Below are 8,549 nucleotides of genomic sequence, written 5' to 3' on the forward strand. Positions count from 1 at the left end.
AGTCCGGGGGGGTGACAATGTTGAGTTATTTTCAGAGCACAGTAAATCTATACTGCTACAAGCTGCACATTGACTACTCTAATATATATCCAAGTTTCATTTCTATAGTATTGTCCCTTGAGAAGATATACTAAAATGTTTGCTGAAACGTGAGGGGTGTACTCACTTTTATGACATACTGTATATTTAACATATTTCTTTGTTATTGGTCTTTAATACTTCTTAACTTTCATACAGTTTGGGCTGTATGATATATTTGTAAATATAGTTTTTAAATGGAATATTTAAAATAATAGTTTTAAAAGACTTGGCTCTTGTTCCTCAGGCTCAAAGACTTCAGGCTTGAGTCAGATTTATGCATATTTGAAAGAAAGAATTATGCAAGGGTAATAAATAATTCCACAGTCATATGAACAAAATATTTTTTCCAATAAATACAGTTTCATGGCAGAAATCTTGAATATTTATGAGCCATTAGAAGTATTTATGGCAGGTACATTTTCTCATTGGAGTTCAGTTTGAAGACTGGGCTCATGGTGAAAATTGCCTGCAGAAGACATGGACATTTTTAAGGTTTATATTTAGAAGAGTGTGAACAGAGTGTGATTGGCACGCTGGGATACTCTGCAGGTGTGAAATGATTGGTTCTTTAACACTGGATCACTTTATCTTTCACTGTAGTGTGATGCCAGTTATCACATGAGCGTTTGGAGATCAAAAAAATGCCTTCTTAAGCCCTTCCCCTAAATAGCACTACTTGTTGATTTAAAAAATAAATATATAAATATAATATATAAATAATAAAATAAAATAAAATGAAAATGCTACTTTATTTGTTTGTTTGGTCAGTTTGTATTAGTTTAGGAAAATTAGATGCATCAGAGGGTTATATATATATATATATATATATATATATATATATATATATATATATATATATATATATATATATATATATATGTCTTAATTTCTTAAAACAATGGCAGAACAAATGTATAATTCTGTTCATGATTTGAAAACAGAATCTGTCCTACATATTTCCTAAAATGTGACTGGTCATCTTATCCTAAAGGAGCAGTTTATCCAAAAATAATTGTCAGGTGAACGGTTCCTTTAAACAATAAAACTTACTTCAGTGTCTTGAAATAAATCTGAATCTCCTCTTTCAGATTATATTAGGCTGCTATACTGGAGCCTTGGATAATGCTGGCATTGATGCAGGTTGACTATATTGTGTACCAAATGGTGCTTTGATAGTCCAGATCCAAGGCATAGTTCCTTAACACGAGACCTGCTCTTTCGTCATGATCAAACTGCAGGAAATGAGCCGCAGTAGGATGTGGGCCAAGACATGACCCAAATTCTGAGGGCTTTTGAGCTGCACTGTGGGGCCCTCAGGGGCCAAAGCCCCTTCAATGCCCCCTTCTATCACCCCAATCCCTGCAAAAGCCCTGATCAAAGCCTTGCCTTACCCTGCTCACCGTCACAGAGTGCCCCAACATAAACAGGAAAGCCGGCTAATGTGAAAACACTGCATAATTTTCCATTTTTCTCACTGAAGGATGGCCGTTCTATTATAAACACCCATGTTGGGTCTCATTGGAGGACAATACCCAAACTTTAGCGGGTCAACCCTCACATATGGTCTGGCGTAATAACAATGTCACCTCAACAGTGTGTTGATATTGTAACACTAAGATGTTGATAGTGTCTCTTGATTGCTTTATTTAGAGGAACAGTTCAAGATCGCAGTTTTAACAGGAAGTCTTGAGACATACGCATGTTTACATTCCTCCTCCACAGGCCGTGCACGAGTTTGAGGAAACTTAGCGCCGGTGACATCCCAAAGAGAGCGAGAACTGAAGAGTCAGAAGAGGGGAAACGTGAGTTTGGCGTCTGCTGTTGATCAGGTTTCCAGTAATAGGACCTGAACTACCGTTTAATTTCTTCATCATAACACAGACCACCAAAGGCAGGAGAAGTGGAATGAGATCGACCCAAATCCGCAAACGATTTGGCTGCCTTACCATAAACAGTCAACTTACAGTCAAATCCAATTGTGCTTAAAAAACGAGCATATAGCATCATATCAATGATGTTGATCACATTTGCTACAGTAATCTGAGCAACCGAACTTACCCGGACATGTGCTTCACGCCAGTGTGACAGCGTCTGGCTGCGACTCGTTGTGTCTGCAATGTGTTCGGGTATAACTGTCTGTGATGGCTCTTGGCTGAACATTTCTGGAGCGATCTTGCATATGGAGTAACGAAAAAGACCTAAAATAATCCATATAATCGTTTGCAAAAATTGCAATGCAGACATCCATGTAGAGATTTAGCAGATGTTGATATCTCATGCGGTCACTGGCTGCTTCCGTAACAGTCTAAAAGAGTTCTGATCTGCGACGGCTTCAGACGCCACATGGAATTGGGTTGTGGTTTCTTTGAATACGGTTTATACCTTTCCATTGGTTGTGCATCTTGAATTTCATTCTTTGTGACTTGTTGATGTATATTAAGAACAGGCATTTTGGTTATTTTGTCTACTCATGATAACTTCATTAGTAATTAAATATATTGTGCCCTCCACAACTATTGGCACCCTTGGTGAATATGAGCAAAGGCTGTGAAAATACATTTTCATTGTTTGTCCTTTTAATCTTCCATTTAACAAATTCACAAAATTCTAATCTTTTATTGAAGTAAAACAATGGAAAGTATGGGGGAAATCTCATTATGAAATTTTATGTTTTTCTCTAGTTCAAGTTGGTCACAATTATTGGCACCCATACTGCAGCTCTGAGTTTTCATTTATAATCCCTGATGAGTTTGGAGAACACCTGACAGGAGATCAGAGACCATTCCTTCAAACAGAATCTTTCCACACTGCAAAAAATGCTTTTCTTACTTAGATTTTTTTGTCTTGTTTCCAGGCAAAATATCTAAAAATTCTTAAATCAAGAAGGATTTGTTTTTTAAAAAAACAAGTCAGAATGAAGGTAGTTTTTGCTTAGAACAAGCAAAATAATCAGCTAATAGGGTAAGCAAAAAAAAAAATCTTATTTCAAACAGAAAACAAGATTATTTTTCTTACCCCATTGGCAGATTATTTTACTTGTTTCAAGCAAAAACGCACTTAATTTTGACCTTTTTTTTTCTGAAAACAAGACTATAATTTTTACTCATCTAGAAAATCCTTCTTGGTCTAAGAATTTTTAGATATTTTGGCTGGAAACAAGACAAAAAATCTAAGTAATGAAAACATTTTTTGCAATGCAGATCCTTCAGATTCCCAGCTCCACATTGCTGCTTCTTCTCTACTAATTGTCTACAGGGTATAGATCAGGGAATTGGGATGGCCATGGCAGAAGCTTCATTTTGTGCTCAGTGCCACATGTTTGTGATGATTTTGATTTGTTTTGGATCACTGTCCTGATGGAAGGTCCAACCATGGCCTATTATAAGATTTCTAACAGAGGCAGTCAGATTTACATTTTCTTATCTGTTAGTATTTGACAGAATCCATGATGCCATGCATCTCAACAAGATGTTCAGGACCTTTGGCAAAAAAATAGCCCCACAACATTAAAGATCCAGCAGTGTATTTAATCGTGGACATGGGCTACTTTATATCCTTGTTTGCACCAAAACCATCTGGTGCGTTTGCTGCCAGAAAGACATCTGACCATAGAAGCCAGTCGCGTTTGAAGTTCCAGACATCTGAATATGATGGAGTTTGTTTCTGGATGAGCGAGAAGGATTTTTCTTAAAACCCTCCCGAACAACATGTGGTGATGTAGGAGCTATTTGAATTTTTTTAAGGCTTTCTGACCCCAAGACTCAACTAATCTCTGCAATTCTCCAGCTGTGATTCTTGGAGAGTCTTTGGCTACTCAAACTCTCCTCCTCACCATGCATTAGGACGATATAGACACAGATTTATAACATCTTTAGTTGATTGGAACTTCTTAATTATTGCCCTGATGGTGGAAATAGAGATTTTCAATGCTTTAGCTCTTTTCTTACAGCCACATATCAACTAGCAGTCATTAGTAGACTATCTGCTTATTATTTGCACACTTTATTATGATTTTTCCCAAACAGACATTCTAATAAAGTTCCAAACGTAGGTTCGGGAGGAGTCTTGTCAATCATCTTTATGAACGTATATACAGTGCCCTCCACTAATATTGGCATCCTTGGTAAATATGAGCAAAAGGTGGCTGTGAAAATAAACCTGCATCGTTTATTCTTTAGATCTTTCATTCAAAAACTTCACAAAACTCTAACTCATTGAAGTAAAGGATGGAAACTGTGGGGGGAAATCTCATTATGAAATAAATGTTTTTCTCTAGTACACGTTGGCCACAATTATTGGCACCCCAAGAAGTAAAATATCTCTGAAGTATATTCCCATTCATATTACATTTTTTTTTTTTTTTTTTAGCACACAAGGTTGGCTAGGAGTATAAAATTGTCCAGCCATGACTTTTTGTTCCACAAGATTATAAATATGAGGAACACAAAGGCCAAATTCCCTTAACCCTTGTGTGGTGTTCGTATTTTTGTTACTCAGCCAGTGTTCATGGGTCTGGTGGACCCGCTAGAGTTTTGGCTTTCCAAATTAACACTATCAAACAATTTTATGTTAAATTACTCAACAAATGTTTACTTCATCCCAATTACAAGCCATATGAACAGCAAACATGGTTATTTTTTCCCCTTTACCTTTGTTAGATCACATTGATGAATTAATGTGCTTCTCATTTTTTTTTTTGACATATTTTGACATCCATATTTCTTCACTTGCTGTCTGGTGGGCTTGCTCTGGTCCTGGAGCTGGCTGCTGATGGGGTACTCGTCTTCGTTTTGTTACTAAATGGTGCTCAACCTCATCCTCTTCTTCAAAGTCACTGTCAGACTCTGAATTTTCAGAAATGTGATCCTCATATTCTGAAACCTCTTCCTCGACATCATCATCAGAAGCTCCTCTCTCTTCCAAAATCAATTGCAAGGCCCTCGCAGCAGATAATCTTTTGGCCATCTTGATCAGTTGTGATAAGGAACCACACTAGCAAAGTCTTATTTATAGTATTATGCCCCTAATTTGCAGGTGGGACAGGGTATGAGAAAATAAAGCTTGGTTCCCGCAAGAGAGAGGATAAAATGTGCGGGAATGTAAGAGCAGACAGTGTTGATAGTTGAATTTTCAACAATGTTGCAACTTTGTGCGGGAGCAGGAAGGGGAGGGGAAGAAAACAGCATCACCAGAAAGGAGGAAGACAGAGTGTAGGAACACTGGACCTACACTTTTATTGGACCTGGGTCCAGTGGACCCGAACACCTTGTATGTAATGTAAATGCGTGGGGGGAGGCACAGTACACTGAAAAAAATGATTATGGCCCCAATTAAATTAAGCATGATTCAATTTCGCTAGTTTAAATAATAAAAATTTAGTTTTTGATTTTAATTAATAAGTATTAATTGGTTTTAAGCGAATTACATGTGTTTTAAATCCAAGCCATGTGAATTAATTAAATTCAGTTAGAAAATATTAAGTAAACTTTCTGCGCATGCGCACAAATGCACATTCTCCCTGGCGCCAAAAGGAGTTTCCAGTCACGACTCAGTCAGGTTCACGGTGGGAACTTTTCATTCCGGACCCGGAGTTTTCATCATTCGGTCGATTTACACGGTGAGTAATATTTATGTGAGTAATAATGTAGTGTAGCACTGTTTATTACAGTAAATAGTTTGTTCGCTGTATAAATAATATCTGCAAAATGAGTCTTTGGGAGAAATTCCACAGCGACCAACGGATGGTCACATATAACTTACACAAATAACACAAATAATACTTTTTTATGTGACAGAATGTACTTTTAAGATATTTTTGTATGAAAATGTAGTTGTATAAGCCTAAAATACGCCGTTTATTTGAAAGGATAGCGTCTATTTAAATGCTTAAGCGCTTTCGGAGATGCTCAGGCCGGTAACGTTATTGGTGTTCCCGCCTAAGTTACAACGTTACCACAGCCAGTCCTTCGGGAATCTGCCGGCTTCTATTGTGGTTAAACATGACATATATCGTTAAATCCTTTTGGACGGGTCATCTAATGTCCTTAACTTGTTTGTTCAAGAGCAGTTTGTTTTGGCTGAAGGTAAGGTAGTGCTTGCGTGATACCGAAAAAAAATTATTAACTTCTGTGGCAACTATTGCATTTAAAGCAATGATGGGCAGATCGTATCCTTAACTGCGTATCCAAATAACTATGCCTTGTAATAGAAAGTTCCGGGAAATCAAAAATATGGACGAAGGCATGAAGTTATGAGGGGAATTTCCAGTTAGTTCCTATCAGTAAATCTCACAATATAACATTGGATTTCTGAATGTTTTTAGTGTTCACAATTGTAATCATGTGAACATGCCCCTTTTTGCTAGCTTTAATGGTGCAGCATGTAAACTGTTTTAAACTAGCAATAATAATTATTGTGTTTTTACTTTCATTTGAGGGACTCTCTGCATGTTCCTGTGACTAGGACACATACCATTTCCTTGATGCCAAAGGAAGTTTCCAGGTTCGCCACTTTCGTGAAGTTGTATTATTCCAGCAATATGCACAGTAAGTATTAAAGCATTTTACAATAAACAGTTGACTTTAATGAAATATATCATATAATGTAATATGTTATGTTCCACAGATCACTGCTGTTTTCCAGAAAGGAGGTCTTACTGGGAGGAAAATGGTCAAATATTTCGGCATTTTACAGGAGGTATGTATTCATTTATCAAGTGTCTTTTCCTTTCCCATATGTATTATTATTTAACACAGTGATGTCAAATACAGTGTCCAGACAAAAATGTCTCTGCTTGAATTTAAATTCTACTTAAATTTCAAATACTAAAAGGGTTATAGTTGCCCAAAAAATGAAAATTCTGTCGTTAATTACTCACCCTCATGTCTTTCCAAACCCAGAAGACCTTAGTTTATCTTCAGAACCAAAAAAAATTAAAAATTTTTTTTTAATGAAATCTGAGAGGTTTCTGGACTTGCATAGGCAACAATATAACTGGCCCAAAAACGTACTAAGGACATAAGTGTAACCATTTATGTGACATCAGTGGTTCAACCGTATCTTTACAGAGCTAAAGAATAATTTTAATGTGCAAAGAAAACAAAAATAACTTTATTCAACAATTCTTCTTCCTGCCTCCATTGTCAAGACTACAATGACATATGCGTGTGTTTTCCTCTGCTTATAAACATGGTTCAGCCCATGCATGTTCATGTCAGCAACACCAAACACTTGTGTCATGGTACTCTCATGAATGGCAGACGGTGGCGCGGAGGAGTCTGTATTTTTGTTTTCTTTGCGCACAAGTATTCTCGTAGCTTCATGAAATTACTGTTGAACCACTGATGTCACATGGACTATTTTACCAATATCTTTAATGTGTTTCTTGGCCTAAGAACATTTCAGTTGAGTTGCGTTGCTGTCTATGCAGGGTTAGAAAGCTCACAGATCTCATTAAAAATATCTGAATTTGTGTTCCATTTGCAGATTAGGAACAACATGTGGGAGATATACAAATAGATTTGTCAGTTTTCTTTCTCATCTGCTTCCTTTCACTTTAACTTAAAAAAAAAAACAGCTGTTTATGATGACATACTGATTTGTTTTTGTGCATATTGGCTGGTAAATATCAGTTGATACCCAACCCTACTAATAACAGTTTCTTTTTATTTAAATATAGGACAGTCAAAGAGATGACTCCTTGAAAGACCCACAACACATCACCATGGGCATACCTGTAAAATCCATTACAAATTGCAGTTTGTTGCATGACATATGAACAGTTTTAGCACTATTGTTTTATTCACTATTGAAAAAATACAATATACTGTTTAATCACTATATACTGTTGCCTGTTTCCACATATTTTTATTAATTTTGCAATTCCAAGTCCGCACTCAACAATGTGGCCTCTTTCACCTGTGAATTTTTGTTCATTTTTATTTTGTGAATGTGCAACGTTAAGCAAGCACTTGTCTTCCAAACACTTGTTGTATATACAAAGAAACTGTTACTGAATTTACATTTGATGACATTAAAAATAAATTCAAAACATTAAACTTGTTGTGTGTATTTGCAAAGCCATTTAAGAACCTCTCCTTAAGAAAATGATTTTTTTTAAGGTAAGTGATTAAAACAATTTTGAAATTTAGTCAACAAAATGTGATTATTTAAATGTAGCTAAAATAAATTGATTGCAACCACTTACCTTAAAAAATTTGAGTAAATTCAATGAATATTTTTTCTTCAGAAACAATTAAATAAATTAAAAGGAAGTAGCATATTTAAATTGGGCTGAAATTACTCATTTTTTTAATACTAAGTTAACTAAATAAAATTGTTTAAATCCAAATAAATGTGTTTGTTTAAATTTAGATCAAATCAATTGATTGCAACCACTTACCTTAAAAAAATTGAGTAAATTCAATGAATCATTTTTTTCAGTGTATGCGGTTATTGAAAATTTGTTC

At 35.8% G+C, this 8,549-nt stretch overlaps 1 long non-coding RNA gene across 1 annotated transcript; it reads left to right on the plus strand.

Annotated features, from left to right (window-relative positions):
* The first annotated feature begins 5,396 nt into the window (after positions 1-5,396).
* Positions 5,397-7,992, plus strand: LOC141326538 (uncharacterized). Its single transcript, XR_012353912.1, has 3 exons — positions 5,397-6,626; positions 6,706-6,777; positions 7,760-7,992. It is a non-coding gene; the product is annotated as an uncharacterized lncRNA (long non-coding RNA).
* Positions 7,993-8,549: the final 557 nt, after the last annotated feature.

Source organism: Garra rufa, chromosome 2, assembly GCF_049309525.1.
Source record: "Garra rufa chromosome 2, GarRuf1.0, whole genome shotgun sequence".
NCBI classification, from domain to species: Eukaryota; Metazoa; Chordata; class Actinopteri; order Cypriniformes; family Cyprinidae; genus Garra; species Garra rufa.